Source organism: Pantherophis guttatus, chromosome 3 (assembly GCF_059756535.1).
Source record: "Pantherophis guttatus breed Tessera chromosome 3, ASM5975653v1, whole genome shotgun sequence".
Taxonomy (NCBI): Eukaryota; Metazoa; Chordata; class Lepidosauria; order Squamata; family Colubridae; genus Pantherophis; species Pantherophis guttatus.
In genome coordinates this window covers 126,712,657-126,733,382 of record NC_142065.1, presented here as the reverse complement: position 1 = coordinate 126,733,382, position 20,726 = coordinate 126,712,657, and the positions used below count along the sequence as shown (strand labels likewise).

The following is a 20,726-nucleotide window of genomic DNA, read 5'->3' as shown; positions in this document are numbered from 1 at the left end:
TATCTTTTTTTTTTTTAAATGATGTTTGGTCTTAATTTCTCAGTCTTCTCACATTGTAACCAAAAGATTGCCCACATAGCAGAATTAATTGCTTGCTTGCTGCTACTACTCAGTCTTATTCCCCTTTCCTGCTGTCTTTTCATACTGCAGTTTCTGGATTGTAAGCTCTTTTCAGACTGTGGTCTCAGTTTTGATTATGGTCTTCCATAATGAGATATGCACATTGATGGTGCCATATAAGTGTAGATATATTTAGAGAAACAGTATTTTACTGTACCTGTAATTGGAGGAGCTGCCCAAAATTCAGTGGGTAAACATCCAGCTGGAAAAAAAATATTAATTGGTAATTAATTCTCTTTGAAAATGAAGGACTTCTGAAGGTACGAAACCCAACATTCTGTATCTTTGATCTCTTAGTCTCTCCAACATGGCTGTCACATTTACTGTTTACATTTTTCTTTGTAATCACCTCTATTATGCACTTCATCACCTTCCCCGCCCCCATGATTCGACTTAATGGTTTTAAACGGGAAGGAAATGACTTGTCTTGGCTGCCAGCACTTGACACTTTTATGGGTCATTTGTAATGAAGCCATTCTTTGGTTTTAATGGAGACCTTGATTTGGATTGGTGTGAATAATCGTCAAAAGGTGATTAATTAAATAATCACCACAAGCAGCACCCTGTAAAATGAATCAACGTATTACGTTAATGTAATACACTGATCCAAAAGTTAGTTTATTTCTGCAGCAGACTTTGAATTCTATGCATTTAAACAAGCCTTAAGCCCAGCTGTATAATTTACTATACATTAATTATACATTGTGCGTGTCCAAAGAAAGTGTTTTACACCTTTTTATTAAAGCTTAGTAAAGTATACTGTCATGGTGTTTAATAACAGAAGATACTTGTGGAAAAAAATATAATTCACCTGATCATTAAGCAGAGTCATTTGAAAATTAAATAAAGTTCACTTTGATTTAATATCAGGAAATGTCAGCATGTTTTAGAAATGTGATATCTTAGCTATTGGAACAATCTATTATTTGTTGAAAGCAACTCCTAAATGTTTACTTATGTGGATTCAAAGACTTCGAAGAAGGATAGTTAAAGGGTTAGTCAGACATGAGATAAATTAATAAGCTCTACAGAATTATCAAGTGGTGTTCTTGAATTCAGGGAGTACTCCAAGGAACCAGGGTCTGCTTTGAATTTTTTCCCTGAAATTAAACATACACATCTACTCAAAAGATATATAAAAGCACCATTGCCTCTGTTCTATTGACCTAAAGTTATTTTAAAAGGTTTAAATCCTGAGTCAATAAATGTGGTATTTATTTATAAGAGCAGTGGCTTTTCTCTCTAAGGAAAGGATTTGATGTTAGGAACAGCAGCCAATACCATTAATTTATGAAGTACAAAAGATGCTTCTGTACAGGAAATTTTGAATGAGGGGGTCTTGATGTGCCTATTCACACTTCAAATTCCAGGTAAGGAACAGCAAGCAGTGTAGCTCACGGTGTTAAAATTCACAAAAGTTTGTGGCACAAGTGACACACTTAGGAAGCTTAAACGTCTTCTCTGAAGGACAAGCAAAGGGACTCCTTCCTAGTTCATTGGTCTATCTAACTTGCACTGGGATGTTTCCCCAGCTCCAACGTTGAGATATGAAGGACTGAATACTGTACAAGCTTTTTTTTTTGCATGAGAAGCATGCTCTCTCATCAAAATATGGTCCCTCATTTACAGCCTCTCATTTTATCCATTTGGTGCCACCATCATTTACTGATGCTCCATATGGGATGTCACAAAGATGCTTTTCAAAAGGCAACTGGTCTTTTTTGGGGGGTTTTTTCCCCTTGAAAACATTTCTCTTCTCATCCAAGAAGCTTCTTCAGTTCTGATTGAATGATTTATGTTCTGAAGCTTCTTCAGTTCTGAAAGAAAGATTTATATTCCTTAGCAATCATCTGGTTGTTAACACTCTGAAGGTCAGTCACTAGCTCTCTGAGAGTGGTTGAGGCCACTTGGGGATTTATCTGTACCTCAGGGTTACCTGAATCAGCAAACTTTCTTGGGACAGCTGAAAGGACTGTGTGATAGACAAGGGATAGGTGGTGTTGTATCCCTCCACTTCTGTTGAGAGAGGGCTGTTCAATTTAAACATAGATGGCCTCTTTGGTTTGTACTTCTTCCATGTAGAGCTTGACCACAATGGGAGACACAGGAGAACCCATGGAGCAACCATATTTTTGTCTGTAGAAACCTTCACTGCATTTAAAATAGGTAGTGGTCAGGCAGAGGTCCAGTATGGCACATATATGGTTTGGGTTGAGGTTAGTTCTGTCACCTAATGTGCTGTCCTGTAGTAGTTGTTTCTTCACTACCATGACAGTTTCAGTTGTAGGAATGTGGGTGAAGAGTGAAGTGACATCATAAGAAACTATGGTCTCACCTGGATCCAATTTAATTTCCAAACCTTGCTGCCAAATCGTGTGACTTGTTGAAGTGATGGGTGGTGTTGCCGACTAGAGGAGCTGATGCAGTGGTTAGATGTTTTGCAATGTTGTATCTGACTGAGTTGATGCTGTTGACAATTGGCCTGAGTGGAGTTCCCTCTTTGTGGATTTTGGAGAGTCCATACAGTATATGCCTGAGGTAGCTTCCCCAGGATAAAAGTGATAGTATTGTGGCTTGTCAATGGCTATGTCTTTCAGTAGTTGTTGAAGGAAATCAATGACCTTTTGCTGGCGGGGTTGGTAGGATTTCTCTTCAGAGCCTCATATATAGTAGTTTATCTTGGCATTGTAGTCATCTGTGTTCAGGATAACTGTACGTCTTCCTTTGTCAGCTGGCAAAATGGTGATTTTGGGTCTCTTCCTCTTCTGTTCAAGAAAAAAACCAAGAAAGCCCAGTTACCTTTTGAAAAGCACTTTCAGAACAACCATGACCTGGATGATTGAGAATCTCCATAGACACTCCATATGGGGTGTTTGAGGAGGAATTCATTCTGCACACCACCATGTTAGGGAAAGAGTCATATTTGCAGATCATATTTGCTTATTGGTTTATACATCTACAATGAGATTCCATTCTTGTATTTTTCACTGGAGAGACTCCCGAGAGCCCTCGGGATTCAAAGATGCCTAATTTTTGAATAAATCACACCTTTTGTATGCAAATTATTTTCAAGGATAAGGATAACTTTAAAAGTAGACTGAAGAGGAAATGCCTAGACACATGTATAGTGAATCTGTATCTCTGCCAAACATGCAAGGGAAGGGGGAAAAACATGCAAGGGAAGGGGGGGGGACTCTTAAAGGATTATTTTGGGGCATAACATTTCTGCAAAATATTTCTGTCTACAAAATATTTCAGTAGGTTGACAACAGCCCCATTTCAGTCAAACATGGAATAGTTCCAATGTGTTAAGTGATGATGACAGAAAAGGCAGCACTTCAGAGAGAAAGGTGGGTGTCTGCTGTACTCTAAAGGCAAACAGCTGTTTTGAACTGTGAAAACTATTTAAAGGTTTAGTGTACACCTTGGATTCCTGCTGTCTACATAAGTACAGAGACCTAAATCCACTGCATACTGGGACTATCTGATCAAAGCAGTAGTTAAATCTATCCATGGAAAATCTAAGTAGCCTTTGGAGGCACCTCTTTGAATGCAGATTAGTGATTTCATTGAAGTACTCAATCAACAGGGCGTTTCCCCCCCCTGTTCCTGGCTGTTAGAATGTTATTGAACAGAGAAAAAGCAAGAGAGAAAGAAAGGAAGGAAAAAAGAAAGAAAGAAAGAAAGAAAGAAAGAAGTGTCAAAGAGAATATGCTTGCATACACATGCACAAATGGACACACACACACACATACAAGCTTGCTCTTCGTAAGACTTGATCCCATGAATCTGCTTGAGACTCAAGATCATTTCAGAGGTAGCTACAGGAATGAATCCCACAAAGGGACTAGGTTTAATCATCCAATCTCAGACTGTATTGATTTTGGAACTACTTGCAATGACTATATAAATAAGCCATTTCTTTGCAACTGTATCTGGAGTCGGTCATGAACCCAAAAACCTTCACAACCTAGTCCAAAGTGAATTATGCCCTGCAGAAATAAATTAATAAAACCAACACATCTAGGCTTCTCAACCAACTTATTTTCGCGTTTCAAGAGCTTAAAAATATAAAATCAATAATCATTTAGTCATAAGGGTAAATGAAGCGACAGAACATCAAAGTATACCCTTTAGCCATTCAAGTCATTCTTGGTAATTTATCTCATCAAAAGGCAGGGGTAATAATCCTTTCCACTCTGAGACAAGCCGCCACACAGCTGCTGTATTATCCCAGAGTAAACAAGTTTGGAGAAAATATTAAAAATCGATATCTGTTTCCTTCTATCAGGCCAGATGGCATCCATCATAAATCTGTTTTTTTAAAGAGTTCTTTAACTTGAGCAGACTGTGAAAGACAACTGCATTAACGACAGAAAACTCTGCTCCATTTAATGGGAATTGACAGCTGGATTTCCTTACACTTGCAATTTGAAGGCAATGAGACAATTTTCTGAAAATTAAACAGACATGCAAAAAACAATCTGTTACATTTGCAGCGCATAGGCACAGGAAGTGTGGCCAAGACTGGGGACTCCAAACAGTCACAGTGGATTTGCAGAATACATGAGAGCACAAATGGAAAGGAAGGGCTGGTCTGCTCCAGGGAAGTTCTTCACATTGGGTCACTTCAGATTAAAGTGACATTGTGTCTTTCCTCTAAACAGTCCTGCAGGACTGCATTTACGTAACCTGTAGGCAAAATGTTCAAGCTATTTCTTGTGAGTATCATTGGAGATGGTATCTTGCAAAGACTTATTCTTAGAGTATACAGGTGTGCTAGGAAGACAGTTAAAACCCTCTTAACAGTTCATTCTCACTCATCCAGCAACCTGCTGTTGATGTTACTGTGCATCCAATAATGCAAACTTCTCAACCTGAAGGCTGAAGTGGTACAATCTCAGGGTGATTTTGTCATCTCGTTTGATGTTTATGTAGTCATAGATATACATTTATCAGGAGCCACTCAAGCACACCCAGGGAGCATAGTCCCTTCCTTCTTTCCTTCTTTCCTTCTTTCCTTCTTTCCTTCTTTCCTTCTTTCCTTCTTTCCTTCTTTCCTTCTTTCCTTCCTTCCTTCCTTCCTTCCTTCCTTCCTTCCTCCCTCCCTCCCTCACTCCCCCCTTCCCTTCCCTTCCCTTCCCTTCCCTGCCCTTCCCTTCCCTTAACAAATGAGTTTATCTGTAAGGTGCTATAAAAGTCCTTTGGCCTTCTTTCTTGGTCTGTTTCTCACTGAACAATTGAATATCTTCCATCTCATAGCTGTATTTGCCTTCCATTTTGAAAAGGGATAGTCAGCTAGAAGTGGGGTTTGTAGTATTCAAGCTGATTTTCCATTATGTAGAAAGTTCATGTTGCCTCCGGTGGCAGATATTAAGGACCAGTTCAGACAGAACCTCACGTATCACCTGATCTACCCTTCACCCTCAAGGCTAGACTGATGCTCTCAGAGGCAGTGCATGACACTACCCCTCTTTGAAAATAGGATTTAGCTGTCAATCCATCTGCCTTTTGAATGTTGAGATTTTACCCATTTTCCATTGTCTTTCACTTCAGGCTGTAACCTATCTTGGTTGAATTCTGATGATGATCTTTTGGTCTGAAGTTTTTTTTTAAAATAACACAATTCAATAGAAGTAAAATCTGCAGCAACAGTATTGCATCAGAGCTGAAATCCTAGCTCTAGAAAAGGGGTGGGGAATTATGACCCTTTTATGACTTGTCGACTTCAACCCCCAGAATTCCTAAACCATGCTGACTCAGGAATTCTGGGAGTTGAAGTCTACAAGTCATAAAGGAGACATAGTTCCCCACCCAGTTCTAAAGGATTAGATCCAACCAGAGCAGGCAGACAACATGGATTAATCATACCATAGAATGTTTATATATACATTTTTCTGATATCAAAGATGCTCTGAGATAGTGGAGATGTGGAGATAATGGAGTAAGAAAAATGTTTGAAACTTCTTGTACAATGTTTTAATTTACCAACTTGTACTGATTTCTCAAAGCTTCTCCAGACTCTTTTTTCCTCATCAACTATTTATTTAGCTTTATAATTAAGAATTCTTTTCATGGGAAGACTGATATAAAGATAAAAGAAATAAAGGTCATGATCCATAATATGGTCAATGAGTTCTGCAGATACATTTCTATCTTATTTTTTCATATTTATTTTCATTATTAAAGATACTAGAGAGGGCTGTAAATACTACGAAGTGGTATATAAATCTAAGTGCTACTGCTATTGCTATTGCTACTGTAACTTTATAGAAAATATTCATTTTTGAATTTTGAAAGAAAACCAAAGTTGTGTTATTTATCATATTTCTACACCATCCATGTCACCTAAAGGACCCAAGACAAATTTCCTTTACAAATAATAAAATTCCATTTTGATTCCTTGATACTTCTCCTCTGATTATGTTGACTCTACACAGTTGTAGTTTATGTTCAATTATTGTAGCCTATCTCATTTATGAACCTTTCATTTTTATTTTTTAGGAATATTACAATAAGTTGTTTCTGAATTATTTGATTCAGTGTTAGCGGTTGTTTTTAATAGATTAAAAACTTCTCATATCGTGACTGTGCTACTCATAATCTTGATTTATTTTTACACTAGTAAAGCAAATATTTTTATCTTAGGCTCAAACTGTGGGGTATTTGGTGCTCTCTAAGCCAATGGTCACCAACTGATGGTCTGTGGACCACTGGTGGTCTGCGAGAAAATTTTGGTGGTCTGCAGAAAAATTATTTGCATTTTTAATGTTTCACTTAATCAGGGGTCCTCAACTATGGCCCGTGGGCCGGGTACGTGCAATGAACGTTTGTGTTGCTGCAGAGAGTCCCCCCCTTTGGGGCCTTTTTATGCGGGTCAGAGGGGGGGGAGAAATTGTGACTTGGGGTCTGCTTCAGCCTCCTGGTGTGGGGCTTTGGGTGAAGGCTGGAAGGAAGCACCGCTGGTGGCGAAGAGCCGGAGGGCCTTGTTCCAGTGGGACTACATCATGGTCTGGAACTGTCTGGACATCTCAGCCCGCTGAGCCTCCAGGCACCTGTACCTGGCCTTGCACTCCCGCAGGTCTTCCCTCAGCTTGGAAAGCCTATGCTCGTAGTCATCAGTGAGGTGCTTCTGCTGAGCCTCCTTCTTGGGCAGATCCAATTTGAACTGAGCCAGCTGTTTTGCCAACTCTTTCTCATGGTGGCTGCTTAGCTCCAACAACTGCTTCCTATTGGGGCCCTAAGGAGCCCAGGCAGACAGGAGAGGAGTGGGTGGGAGGGGCAAGTAGAGGCTGGTGAGGTGCCCCTTGACGTGAGTGACATTGAGTTGGCCATGCCCACCTTGTCACATGACCACCTAGCCATGCCCACCCAGCCAGTCATTAGGCAGATTATATTAGTAGTCTGTGGAATTTAAAATTATGAATTTAGTGGTCCCTGAGGTCCAAAAGATTGCGGACCCCTGCTCTAAGCAGTCTTGCAGATGTTTCATTATCAAACTAAGAAACATCTTCAGCACTACTAGGGAGTGGGGTTTGCTCTCGTTTTTATATACTAGTGGCTTGCCCTGTCTGTATTGGTGGGAGTGGTCTTGGAGGTTCCTTGAACTATAGTTTACTCTTAACTTGTTTGTCTGTGTTGGTAGTTCCTTGATTGGAGTATTATTTGCTTCTTGATTATCAGTCTAATTTTAATCTTGGTTTTAATCTCTGCTCATCTGAGTGTTGATTGCTGGTGAGGAGATGTTTTGGGGGTTTTTGTTCCGAAAAGTCCCCAAAAATGCTAGAGAATTATTGGAAGCCTGGTATTTAGACAACTCAGTAATCAACAGGTACATAGAGATAAACAATATCTACATACCATTCAAAAGAGATAATAAAAAAGCTACATTAATAATTCTTTAGGTCTTGGACTTAGTAATATTTGTTTAAGGCACAGCTGATGACTGTCAACCACTGAAGATTCAAACGAGACTTAAAGGAAAAGTATTTGAAGAGATAGGAGGTCATATGAAAGTATTTTCTATCACATTTTTGTAACTCTGATGTTCAACAAATGAAACAGAATAAGTACCACTACTTGCAACAAGGTAGATAAGAAAAATGGATGAATGGAAAGTATCCTGGAGAGAAAACTTTAATTTGATAAAGGATAATATTGATTGTTTTCTTGTATATACATCCAAAAACTACTTAATGCTGTTATCTGAAGAAAAATGTTATTTATCCTGGAGTGCATGCTGAACTTCCAAAAGAAACAAGACTTAAAATCAGACTTTGACTGAAAACCAGAATTCATTATTCATACTAGTAAATGTTTGCTTCATTCATTCTTTAGAGCAGGGGTTCTTAACCTTTGTGTGCTATAGACTCCTTTGAGAGTCTGGTGAAATCTGCAGACCGCAGAAACACATATTTAAATGCATAAAATAAAATATATAGATATATATTGCATTACAAAAGAAACAAACCATGCTCAAAATGCTGCAATCAAAATATTAAAAATAAATATATAATATAAATATAGGTATTCTGTTATTAAATCAATTAAATTTAAAACAAGACACTACCCTTTTTAGTATCTAGCTATTTTAAATAATGAGATGCTGAGCTCATTTTCATATTTACAGGGATCTTTTGTCTTGCCTTTCTTTGTCTTCTACAGCATTAGGCTTTCCAGCTACTCCAGAATAAATATGTATCAAAGTAGTGATGAGAACACCCTCCTAATTTCCTGCTTTAGGATCTTTTCTATGATTGTTTAATGCCAAGACCCTGTTTTATAGCTAACTCCTTCCTCCTCATATTTTCCCCACAACAACAACAACCCTGTGAGGTGGGTTGGGCTGAGAGAGAGTGATTGGCCCAAAGTCATCCACTGGTTTTCCTGGCTAGTCTGAGATTAGAACTCTCCTGGTTTCTAGTCTAGTGCCTAAACCATGAGACCAAATGGGCAGAAAAAATTCTGAAGTCCCACTGCATTCAGAATCTGTCAGACTAGGGAAGACTATTTAATTCAGCATACTTCATATTTTAATATTATTAAAGTGAGTATTTTCATGTCTCTTTCTAGAGTGATAATCTGGCTAATTGTGGAAAAAATAAATAGACCTGTAATTATATTAAAATTAGACTAAAATTGAGATTTCCATATTCTACCTACTGTACATGTACATTCAGATATATTTGTATAGAATTGGACTGTAATATCCTTACTCGTTTTGACATAAGCACTTTTCCCCCTACAGTCTTCTACAAGTCAATACACTTTAAACAGTTCACCTTAGAGCGTGCTAAGGTAATGTTAAATAATTTATTAGAAAAGTTTAAATTCAGCCCATGTGTATAGTATAAAGTGTGTATACAGCTGAGTTGTACCTTTAAAATGGAAAATAAAATATTCATATGGAATCATGAGAAGAAAACAAGGCTTGGTATTTTCTTTCCTTTTTCTTCTCTTAGCTATGAACATGGATTCTTTTGCTCCTTCAACATGTGGCATAAAATTTTAACTCAACTAATTTCTGCCAGCACTGATTTTTCTTTATTTGACATCTATTTACATAAATTGTTATGATTTTAAATTGTTAAATCCAACAATTCCAGCCCAGAACATTTCCAGCATTATCATGAAATCAACGTTTATATGTAGCATTTAGATTCACTTGCTTCTAGGGGAAAAGAGCATCAGTTCTATGTTTTCTTCCCTCTTTGAAGGAGAAGCCAGAGATCTGAAATATAAATAAAGTAAGGAGTAAATGAGCAAGTAAGCAAGTAAGTTACACCGGAGAGCACATTAATTTATATATATACAATTTGGCAGCAGCCTACGTAGTTGATTGGTGAAGATGTAGCAAATTATTCATAGTCATTACAAAAATTCTTTTCATTTGTAATATATGCAATTGAAATGAAATATTTAAATGATAAAAATACTCTAACTGCTGAATTACAGAGTATGATCCATCTTTAAGCACAGGTAATTGTGCTCCTGGTAGGAATATAACAATTTCCATAGTGCTGCAAAGAAGGCTGAGCTGCAACAGTAGATATGGATGGCTAGGGGGAGTTTTTCTGTGAATAATTTAGCCTTTGGAGCAATGTGTGCAAAAACAGGGAGAAATTCTCAGTTTTTCTGAACAATGGAAAGAAGCATTGATGTTACTCTGAATTGGCTTTCTGAGGCTTCATTCAGTGAATTTTATCTTATTCCCAAGTAAGAAACTGTAGTAGTCATACAATCCTGGGATTCCTTTCAGTTATTCTGCAAGAACCCACTATGAAATGATGGCTAGATATTTCTTTTGATTATGGTGTTGCAATGATTAGAGGGAGTCCTTGACTTACAGTCATTCGTTTAGTGACTGTTTGAACTAACAATGGCACTGAAAAAGACAGTTGAGGCAGCCTATGGTTACCTGATCTAAATTTGGATGCTTGGCAACTGGTTCATATTTATGATGATTGCAGTGTCTCGGGGTTATGTGTGATCAGCTTTTGCAACCTTCTGGCAAGCAAAATCACTGGGGAAGACAGATTCATTTAACAATCGTATTACTAAATTAATGATTGCAGTGATTCACTAAACAATTGTAGCAAGAAAGGTTGCAAAATGGGGCAAAACCCACTCAGCCATTGTCTCAGTTAGCAACAGAAATGTTGGGCTCAATAGTGGTCATAAGTCGAGGACTACCTGTATAAACCAACCTCAACCTTTTCTTTTTGAAAACAATGCATTTTTAAAATGAACTTTACTCTTTAGAAAGTAGAACAACTTGCGTTTTCTTTCTACCTATTGAAATGTCTGATCACCCAAAGTTCAGCATGAAAGAGTTCCTTTATATCTCTTGAATTCATATCCTTCTTTTTTGTCTAGGAACCCGAGACCTAGAACCCTTCTCCAAATTTATTCGATTCTGTGCAATTGAATGAACTGAGAGAAGGAATAAATGTCTCAAACTCGCCCAGTGAGCCTTTTTGCCTGAAGGTAGACTGGAAGCTAAGTGTCTCCTGTCCTAATCCACACCTTTGCTACTGCATCACACTGACTTTAGGTCTGCTATTAGAGTGCTCAAGAAACAGCTAACCTAAGCCTTTGGAAGGACCTGCTCTGTATAAAGAAAGGCGGCATCTGGTATTTACAGCAAAAGATTTTTGTCAATGATGTAAGGCTTAATGTTATTAAGGAATAATTAAGAAGCTGAAGTATGGTCTTTTATGCCTGCTAATCTTGGTCACTGCTGTACATGCGATTGTTTGTTAAATGGCAAAGTTTATTGATTTGGCAAATTCTGCCTTACATTGTATATTTCCACCCAGTCAGTGTTTCTCTTTGTGGTTCAGCATTTTTAAATGTCAACAGCAAAGTATTATTGATCTGTAATTAAAAGTGCAGAGGAAAAATTAGCATAGTAGAAGTTTAAGGTCATTAGTACAAGTACTGTTAGACAATTATTTAGCTTGTTTTAACATTTATTTCCTTCCCAGATATTGACACTCAGTTCAGTTCCCACTGAAACATTTCCATCTTGCTAAAAAGGCACATTTAACAATTGCTACACATTGGCAATACAGCAGGATTTTGGCATTTGACTTTCAAGCTGATGTGGCAGTTCTTAAAGGTAATCTCATTTGATGGGTCATTTTGAAAAACAAGAAAGACTAGGTGTTTAGGAATATGCTACAGCTAATCATGTGACCAAATCGAGACTCCTGAAAGTAAATAAGATGCCACATTTCTCTTAAAGATGGAAATGGTAAAATTATATATTGATCTTTCCTGGTGCCAAATGTTCCTGCAATGTATTTTCTCCCCCGATTTTTTTTCTCTTTTGCTACTATTGCTATTTGATATACTCTTGCTAGTAACTAAATGAGTAGAAACAAGTTAATTTTTAATTTGGTAAAATTTAAATGGATCATTTTAAATACAGTTTAATGCTAAATTATATTTGATTTGACTATGTGATATCTGATTTCACATTGGACAGTATTTGACAGAGGATATATGACAACACTAACCAAAGAACTCTTTCCTTCTGAGAATAAGTCTGCTATTTTCACCAAGTGAACACTGAAGATGTACTGAGCTTCTGAGCTTCATCATCACTTTGTACAACAAACACCTACTTTAAACACATCCAACATTCTCCTGTTGGATTCTAAGTTTTCTTTTCTTCTAAGAGGAAAATCATAATGAGTGAAGGTTACTTCAACTCTTTCTCCTTCCACTGTATTTTCCTAACCTATCTGACCTCATACATACCAGGAGAAAAAAGGACTATCTCCATCCATCCATCCATCCATCCATCCATCCATCCATCTTTATCCATCCATCATTTCTCTCTCCCTCACCCTTTCTCTGTCTCATCTGCAGGCATTGGCAGGATAACTTTTTAAATAATTAGAGCCTCTAAGTAAATTACCAATTTTTAAAGAAAGGATCAAGTTAGAAATATGGCAAATGCATCATTTGGTTTCTACCTTTTGGTTTTGGATAAACACCATTGATTCGCCACTATCAGCCTGAATTTCTTATGTTGTCTAAGGTTTTTGTATTGAATAGCATATATCCTGCCATGAATATTGAATAAAGTAAAAACTTTTTTTCTGAAAAATGAGGCATGGATACCATTGCTAGGTCTGTTTAATCATAGATGAAAAATAATGGAAAGTAGGAATGAGCCTTTCTTACCAAAGAAAACTGAGACCCAAAATAACTATCAATCAACATATCAATTAAAAAAAAATACATATTTGGTAAATAAATTTATGGACTGTTATAATAAAATGTAAGGTTTCTCTCCTTTCATGCATTTCAGTTTGGAAGATGAAAAAGTAATCTAAATTTGTATTGTCTGTTAGAGTTGCTACAAATTGCAGACTTTTACATGCCAACTATTTTTCCTCCCTTCCCCCAAAATTAACCAGTACAATACCTTATGGTAGGTTTAACACTGATCTTATGTTGTGATATTTTAATTGGCTTCAAGAAGATTACAGAATCTTTGAGATTTTTTTTTCACTAGATAATCTAATTCTTCTATTACTAAGCAAACAAATAAACAAATCCAAACAATAATCTGAGTGATGCATTGTGGATTCCCTCCCTTGACATTTTTATTTTTCAATTTCTTCCCTTTAAAGATGCACAGTTGTCATCACTACATTTCTGCACTGACTGGCAACCCCCTTTGAACTGCAGTTTGTAGCTTTAGTTAAATTCACAAAAACACAGGCACATACACAAATACAAAAAAAAAAAAAAAAACACGTCATCACACGCCTTTCCACTTTAACCTTTACACAGACTTTCTAACTTGTCTGGTCTTCCTTGAAGGTCGATTGGGTTTTCAACTCTGCTATCTGCTAGGTGTTTGATGGAGTGGTCCAGATAACAGAGGAGAGAGCAAAAGAAAAAAGGTTTTTTGAAGATCAAAAGTGGCTGTTCATTCTGTTATCTGACCCTATCTGTAGTCATAGTAACAAGTTTCTTTTAACCTCTGCCATCAGATGATTTGTCTCTATCTGTTATGAATTCTACTTTGACTGAGTAGCTGGCGATAACACACAAAGTAAGTATGTGTGTAAGTCCCCCCCTGGGCCCCTCCCCCCAGTTTCCTATTGCAATATTAAACATTGAGAGAAAGCACATGTACATCAGTTACTCTACTACAGGGTTTAAAAATTACCTTCAGGTCATTTAAAGCACATTAATTTAACAAATTAGATCTGCTTTTGAAAATGAAGATAAAGAAATTCAGATTGGATAATTTGTGAGAAATACTATCAGATTCCTGGATTGACTAAAGCAGAAATTTATTTTAGATAGAATTAGGAAATTAAAGAATTAAAAGCAGCCCAAATGCCTTTTTATCACTTGATGACCAAGGATTAAGTGGTCATTTGAATGTATAAATGACTGCTACAGTAGAAAGAAAACTGACATATCATCTCCAGGTTAGCGCAGAATCAGTTCCTACATTCAAAAATTATCAGGTAATAACAATAATAATAAAAGGTTAATTCCTATACTGAATATGGTGTTGAGCTTGATGGACAAAATGACCCTCCAATTCTAGGGTTCTATAATTCTGTAATTTCCAGTCAGATTGGACAACTGTTCATTAATATCATCCATTATTGTTATTCATTTGTCCCTTCATTTATCTTCCTCAAGCTGATTTTGGTGGCTAATCTTCTGCCATCACTTTAATTTCCCAGAATGCCCTACACACTGAAAAGTGGTCATCGAGAGAGGCAAATGAAGTCTGCCATCTCTTAGTAATAGTTACCAGTTCTAATCAACCGCATTCACACTACCATACAAGTGATGGCATTGTGGAAAAAAAATGCATGCAACATCATTATATCATTTTATGAATTAATCAGTTAATGAATGAGTTTTTCATGAAAAAATAGATTGAACAATAATGAAATTGAATAGGTTCATGAAAACTGTACGTATATCTAATTCAGAACTGATCCTTGACTGTGACAACAATATCATACAGTACAATGTAAAGCATGCCACAAAACATGCTTATTCCAAACTGGAATAAGAATGTAACTTAATAGCAATTTGGTAATGCATGTATTAATTAGAAAGTAGAAAAAAACTACTGCAGAACAAGATCAGTTACTATGAGTTAAAGAACCTTCAAATTTCTTACAAAAGTCCCAAATAATATTTCAGAATGAATGAATTTTATTTTTAAACTGTAAAACATATACTTTACATTTTCACTCTTTTTGTCACCTAGATTTCTGTTGCTCCAATATAGTAGCCCTAGTATATATAAAGTACAGTACAATAGGTAGAGTCTGAGCAGAGGTGGGTTTCAGCAGTTCTGACCAGTTCTGGAGAACCGGTAGCGGAAATTTTGAGTAATTCAGAGAACCGGTAGTAAAAATTCTGACTGGCCATGCCCCCATTTATTCTCTGCCTCCCAAGTCCCAGCTGATCGGGAGGAAACGGGGATTTTGCAGTAACCTTCCCCTGGATTGGAGAGCGAATGGAGATTTTAAAGTATCCTTCCCCTGAAGTGGGGTGGGAATGGAGATTTTACAGTATCCTTCTCCTGCCATGCCCACCAAGCCATGCCACGCTCATCAAGCCACACCCACAGAACCAGTAGTAAAAAAATTTGAAACCCACCGCTGAGTCTGAGGTAAGACCCATTTCAGGCTATGTATGTTTGCAATGCAAATATGGCTAACGGGTAGTATGTTTCCCCTGGGTTATTGTGGGTACAATTGTTTCCTTTTTCTGTATATTTTCAGGTAAGTAAATTGTTTCACAAAAGCCTTATTCTAGTTTAACAAAGATGGTTTTTAGAAATATTGCAGGAATAGAGAGTTTATTTACAATAGTCATTTAGAACCCCAAGTACATTTCAACCCTTAGTTCCTCATAGACTGAAAATAGTCAAATGAATCCATGTTTTCTCAACAATTCTCTGCCACTGTTTATTTATTTATTTATTTATTAGTTCAATTTATATGCCGCCTTTCTCCGGAGACTCAGGGTGGCTTACAATGCATTTTTTTAAAAAAACCATTATAAACCATTATAAACATTTAAAAATTAAAATATTAAAACCCATTCACACCATTTATGGCCGGATCTCACAAGATCGCAACAGCGAGTTCAATGGCCCCAGGCCTGCTGGAAAAGCCAGGTCTTCACCGCTTTTCGGAAGGCCAATAGGGTGGGAGTGGTCCGGATCTCAGGAGGTAACTGGTTCCAGAGAGCTGGGGCAGCCACAGAGAAGGCCCTCCCTCACAGGCCCACCAGCCAGCATTGTTTAGCTGACAGGACCTGGAGGAGACCAGGGATCTGTGGGATCTTACCGGTCGCTGGGAGCTATGTGGTAGAAGGCGGTCTTGAAGATAACCTGGCCCTGAGCCATGTAGGGCTTTAAAGGTAATAACCAACACCTTGAATTGTGCCCGGAGACCAATAGGGAGCCAGTGCAGCTCGCGGAGAATTGGTGTAATGTGGGTGTATCTAGGCGCACCCATGATAGCTTGCGCGGCTGCATTCTGGACCAACTGTAGTCTCCAAACACTTTTCAAGGGTAGCCCCATGTAGAGCGCGTTGCAATAATCTAACAGTGAGGTGACAAGGGCATGAGTGAGGAGAGCCTCCAGATCCAAATAGGATCACAATTGGTGCACCAGGTGAACTTCTGCACAGTTAATTCTGTGTCTCTCCCCCCCCACCCATATACATATAGAAGACATGAGGGAAAACAAGAGGGATTCATCAGAAGGATAAATGTTATCAGCAGTCTTCCTTGCTAGTTGACAACTGTATGATTGTTGATGAGGCTAGCAGGCTAGAGGTTAGCCATGATTGGAACCATAGTTGAGCTAATGTTACCTGTACATAACTGGCACTCCTCAACTTAGTGAACTTTTTAATTAATGGATGTTTGGAAAGAGGAAGGACCATAGCACAGTCTTGGCATGTGCAAAATCCACTTCCTAAGCTTGATGCCTGATACCTTTAGATGAAGATTCTATGGGATGACTGTATTGTATCAGCACTACAAAAATTTAGATGAATACTAAATGGTAGCAAAAAAAGAGCTATAAAACTCAAGCTCTCTTCTGCTATCTAGTAGTCATTTGGATTTTCACAGCCCAGATGTACGGCATTCATAGAATATTTGAATGTAAGGGTTGGGAGGAACCTTGGAGATCATTTAATCCAATTCCCTCCCAATGCAGAAATTTACTACTGGAACATACCTAAGAGATAACCCAACAGTTTTCAAGACACCAAATAGTTTGTGCCTGAAAAGAGTCCACAGGGCAATTCTGAATCCAAGCTCAGAATGGAAGAGCTGTATATGGATTTAAGTAGGAACAAATCTTGTTTTCAACCATTCCAAATGTTGAGAAACATGAGTTAGAAAAAAGATAGGGCTATCTGGGGACGTGGGAGATTTCTAATTTCTTATGTCATCCTGGAGCTTATCCAGTAGGGATATGCCACTGAGGAAAGGAGGGAAATAAAGTTCTTTTGGGCCTTATGTTTTCACATGCAGTGAGGTACCCTTGAATGGAGTTATAAAATTATCTCTCTTTATTAATTTAGTTACAAAGCATTTGACATTTAAATGGTCTTTGTCTGTGTCATTAGATTATCTGAAATTTGTCAGATTTTCAGGATGAAAGATTGACATGTAATCTGGAGATCATTAGCTAAGAGAGCTTATAAACAAGGCAAAGGCAAGCACCTATTAGATCCAGGCAAAGGGCTGGATCTGCTTTGCTGGAAGTCCTGATATTTTATTATCTTCTTCACTTTGTTTTGATCTACTCTATAGTCACTTAATACAGTATTGCCACTGATAAAAATAAAACCTTTAGTCTGGCACATTGCCTTATAGATGTAGGTGTCAACTCTGAAGTTGAATAGACAGTTGCCATCTTTCTATTCTACTGGGGGGGGGGAATGTTGTCTTCAAAGCTTCAGCATTGACACAGACTGGAGATGAGGGATTGGGAGGGGGGTGTAGAGATAGCTGGGATGCTATAACCAAAATATTCTTTCTCCTGGGAACCAAGATCATGTGTGCAGGTGGTTGGGAGGTGGAGACTGAGGCCATCCAACATCTGGACTGTATGCTGATTGGACCTTGTGACTGATGTCTTTGGGGGGAAATGACAAACTTTCACTTTTAATTAAGGGGAAAATTGGCGGGAACTTTAGAGCTGATTTTTACTCGCATTGTGCCAATATGACATACCCTAATAAACTGTTTTTTGAGGAAACCTCAGGCCTCAGAGTTCTTTCGTTCAGGGGTGTGTTTGTTGGAATGCTGATAGTAGGTTTCTGTGAATTTGGAAATCCATAACATGTTTATGTGTATTGGTATGACATGTGTTACAGTCATACCAATACTTTGCTGACTCAATCTATATAAGCTTTTTATATAAGCTTCAAAATATCATTCTGCCATGTAATCTTTTTTTTCCTGCAACAGCTTTTAAGTAGTTTAAAATGTCTTCCTCTTTATAAACTTATATTTGCACTGATATCTACTTTTCTAAATTTTCATTTTTTTGATATCTGTTGTGAATGTGCATTTTTGTGCTGCAAATTTTAAACTTTAGGCTTCCTTCCAATCTGAAGCCAATGACAAGTTTTGTTATTGTGCAACTTGCCTTCAATTCTTTTCAGATATTTATCTTGCAGAAGTTGATCTTTCCAATTTTTCATTTGAAGTTTCAGCTATACAGTTTTGTGAGCCACGTTTGATTCTGTGACATAAATGTTTTCTTTGCAGACATCTATTAGCATTTTCCTCTTTACTAGCTTTTATGTAATCATTGAAGCCTTTAATTTTACTTGCCTCTGCCTACTTCCCTGGCAAGAAACCAAAACTACCAATTTTCCTTGTTAGACACAAATGATCTATGTCATTTTTTTGGGTGCAATTCATAATGTATTGTCATTATACTTTCAGGTTTTGCCATGTGCAGTACCTGGTTCAGCTAGTGGCCAGTCAATAATACTGTTGTACAACATAATACAAGAACAGCCAAATATTATTGGCTTTGTTTTTGTTACCATCATTGCGCTTCAATTGTAAAAAAAATTCTTAAGCCATTTTACATATTTGGAATTGGAGTTCTTTTCAATTTGGGCATGCAAAAGATTTTCTGCTTCCAAAACATCATAATACTTGTAGGTTTTCTCCATTGTTATTGCTCTGATTTCAGTGTCATTCCAGTTCAATTCTATCTGAGTATTCCATTTCTCCCTTTTTATTACCAGTGTTGCACTGTTGCCCTATCCAAATTCCATTTAGATATCATGAGTAAATATTCAATCTATATTTAAAAGCAATTGCATTTCATTTCAAATCACCCATGTAGAGCAAATGGGAAACTTCTGTCCTTTGCTTGGCTAATTCAAAGGCTTTTTATTCAAAATTATTGTCAATGGAATCACAGTCATATTAAAAAGAAATGGAGGAAAAGAGTCTCCTTGACAAATTCCTTTTCCAATGTGACTTCTGTAAATTCTTCTATATCTATCCTCAACATTTTCTTCATTATTTTTAGTGCATTAATTACAAACTGCATTTTTCTTACAAACTGCAAAACAATCCCAAACATTATTTCAATCTAACCAGGGATGGGCTGCTGGGAGTTTGCAGGGATTCAGGAGAACCTCTAACTAAGATTCTGTGCAGTTCGGAGAACCCCCAAATCCCACTCCTGGTTGGCCCCTCCCAGCCCTCCCCTCCCAGGAGTCCCCACGTGGCCTGTTTTGGATGCAGGTAAGTGCAGAGTGCGCACAGAGGCTCGGGGAGGGCAAAAAACCTCCAGAGCCCTGGTAGGGCAAAAACATCCCTCCTGCTATGGTGCCGGAGGCTGATTAGGCTACACCCACCATGGCCACACCCACCCAGGAACCAGGCAGAGAACCTCTTGCTAAAATTTTTGAAGCCCACCCCTGAATCTAACCATGGGTACGGAGTCAAATGTTTGTTGTAACCAATCCATGCTATATGAGATTTGTTTTAGATCTTTTAAGGTTATCTAAAATACCCTGTCATTAATCAAAAATTATCTTTTGTACGTCTAAAACTTTTTTAAAAAAAAATATTTTGGCTTTGCAGATTACAATGAATTTGAAATCAGGCATTTGTAAATGCAATTAGCTATAATTCCTCTTCACAGCTTCAATGTTGTAGGGCACTGCTTCTCAATTTCAACAACTTTAAGATGGGTGGACTAACTTCAACTCACAAAAGTCCCAGCGAGGATGCTTAAGATTGCTATGGTTGAGAAAAACTAGTGTAGGCAAAAAAGTTATTGGCCAAAAAATGTAATGTATTTTTCTTTTGGTTTTCTTTTTCATGATCAAAAAAGTTTGGCATATAGCAAGGCAGGAATTTATTGATCCTTGCTACAACATTTGATTGAAATAATTTGCAAGACAAGAATGTAAAATTGATTAAGATGTTTGAGCCAAAATTCATGAAGGTCATTCTTTCCTCGTACACTCCAATTATTCATCTTCTTAGCTTGCTCTTTTACAATTTATATAAAGTACATAAATTATGATTATGTTTACATTACATAAAATTACAATATTTTCCATTTATATGGTTATCTTGTTTTTCTATACCAAGTATCCATCTGCTCATTTCCCAAAGTTTTTATTGCTTTGCCAAATTTACAAAAGGTCCTACTTGTTTACGTTTTGTATTTTCAGTTCAGCTTTGAGAAAAATTATGTTTTTAAAAATTTCCTTTGTTTCTGGAATTGCTTGATCATACTGTTTAGTTTTCTTAGAAGATTCTACCACATTGTGTTTTTATTCTTCCATGGTTTCTGCAATCATTTTGTTTCCTGAATTGTATTTTTATAATAATTATAAGCTCCCAGAGTCCCTCTGGGAAATGGACGGCATGTAATTTTAATAAATGATTTAATACATGATTGAACCATGCAACTTTTCATTTAAAGGTATATATAGATGAATACATTTCAAAGGAGGTGTAGTAATCTCATCATGTTTTTCATGTATTTTAAAACACTTTCTCTTATTAGTTGTTGATATTCAAGCAATTGTATCATTAT

The 20,726-nt window shown here is 37.3% G+C and overlaps 1 long non-coding RNA gene across 1 annotated transcript in view; it reads right to left on the bottom strand.

Moving 5' to 3' along the window:
- Nucleotides 1-284: 284 nt before the first annotated feature.
- The window catches only part of LOC132711630 (uncharacterized), a 171,109-nt gene continuing 150,667 nt past the window's right edge, over nt 285-20,726 (bottom strand). Inside the window, exon 4 of the long non-coding RNA XR_009622436.1 lies at nt 285-322. This is a non-coding gene — a long non-coding RNA (uncharacterized LOC132711630). The remainder of the gene's footprint in view (nt 323-20,726) is intronic.